Below are 1,933 nucleotides of genomic sequence, written 5' to 3'. Positions count from 1 at the left end.
TGGGGGTTCCTTTGTAGATTATAATCTTTTTTTTTCTGGCTGCTTTTAGGATTCTCTCTTTATCTTTGACTTTTGACAGTTGCACTATAACGTCTTGGAGTCTTGGAGAAGATCTTTTTGCATTGAGATCATATGGTGAGCTATTAGTTTAGCGAACAGATCTAAACTAATGTCCAAGTCTCTTCCCAGCTTTGGGATGTTCTCAGCTCTTATTTCTTTTAATAAGCTTTCCGCTTCTCCTAAAACACCACTTATTCTAATATTTGGTGGAGTCCTATAACTCATGTAGGCTTCTTTTTGTTGTTGTTGGGTTCTTTTTGTTGTTGTTGTTGTTGTTATTGTTGTTGTTGTCCTCCTCTGATTGGGTTACTTCTAAGTTTCTTTCCTCTAGCTTACTTATTCCATCATCAATTTGGTCTACTCTGCTCTACATGCTTTCTATTGAATTTTTTTTTTTTTTCATTTCATTAATTGAATTCTTCAGCTCCAGAATTTCTATTTGGTTGTTTTTATTATTTCTACTTCTGTTAAATTTCCCATTTTGTTCATGTATTGCTTTTCTCATTTCATTGGATTGTCTTTCTGTTGTCTTGTAGCTTGTTGAGTTTTCTCAAAACAACTATTTCGAATTCTTTATCAGCTAGATCCATGCCTTTGATTTTGCTTATTGGAGAATTTTATCGTTATCTTTGATGATGACATACTTCCTTGATTCTTCATGTTCCTTGTAGTTTTGTGTTGCTGCTTTTGCATTTGAAGTAGCAGATACCTCTTCAAATCTAGTTGCCTTCAGGTGAGATATACTGTTTGTTGGTCTTATATATTCTTTTTTTTTTTTCAACCTTGTGCGGATACATCTGGTCCACACTTCTTGCTCCCTCTTATGGTAAAATTCTTGAGCTTGTATATCTTTTCTGGTTCTTACAATTCACCAGGCTGGCTGCTGGAAATCTCTTTTGTTTTCCAGAAGGTGGCATTATACCCTAAGTTTGTGGTTTCTTCTTTGTCCACAGACCCTGGTCTGTTTTTCTGAGAGCACTCCATTTGCTGGACTCACTCTTGTTGCTGCACTTGGGAGCACACACAAGGACCCAGCTGCAGAGGTAATAATAAAGCTCTTAACTATTATGAGAAATTTTGTATATATATATAATTTTACATAAGTGCATAAGATAATTATTATGTCATACATTTTTTTACTGCTCTTTGTTCTTTCTTTTCCTTGTTAGGTTGGCTACCTGTCTCATTCTTCCCCCACCCACAGTGGGTTCCCTTTCTTTCCTAAGTTAATATGGATAAGTAATCCATATTAACAACCCACTATGTACCTATCTGTACTTTTCTCCATTTTCTTATGTACTCATACACAATAATATGAACACATATATGCAAAAGTGCCATTCAAAATATGTAGGAACAAGTATGGCATAGTACAACTACTCTGAATGAGCACCACCTGAAATATCCAATGTGGCTTTCTCACTGTATACTGAATGAATGTCAACTCTGTAACACACAAACATATACCCCACACATGACAGGAGTTACTTTTATTGTTTATGTTTTAAAAAAATATAATAATATTATAAATTTAGCATTCTTCTTATTGTTGTTTTTTATACAACAATACCTCTTTCCTTGAGTTCCAACTATGATCTGGCTTTTATTCATCCTTCTTAATTGCTGTATAAAATCCTATTAACTGGGCCTGATGTATCAACATTCATTCAACAGTACCTTCTTAACAACTTTCTTTGTTACCAATGTTTTTGTTACCATGAATAATTCTGGTAACATTCTTGAACATAATATCATATACTGGCCTTTTTGTCTCTAAGACAACAAGTCCCAAGAATAGAATAGGTGGATTGAATGATGAGTGATAAATTTTGTTAGATGGTGTCAGATAGCTTTTCCAAGTTCTATAACAATT

Source organism: Pteropus alecto, unplaced genomic scaffold (assembly GCF_000325575.1).
Source record: "Pteropus alecto unplaced genomic scaffold, ASM32557v1 scaffold109, whole genome shotgun sequence".
In the NCBI taxonomy this organism is placed as follows: Eukaryota; Metazoa; Chordata; class Mammalia; order Chiroptera; family Pteropodidae; genus Pteropus; species Pteropus alecto.
This window is presented reverse-complemented; position numbering follows the sequence as displayed.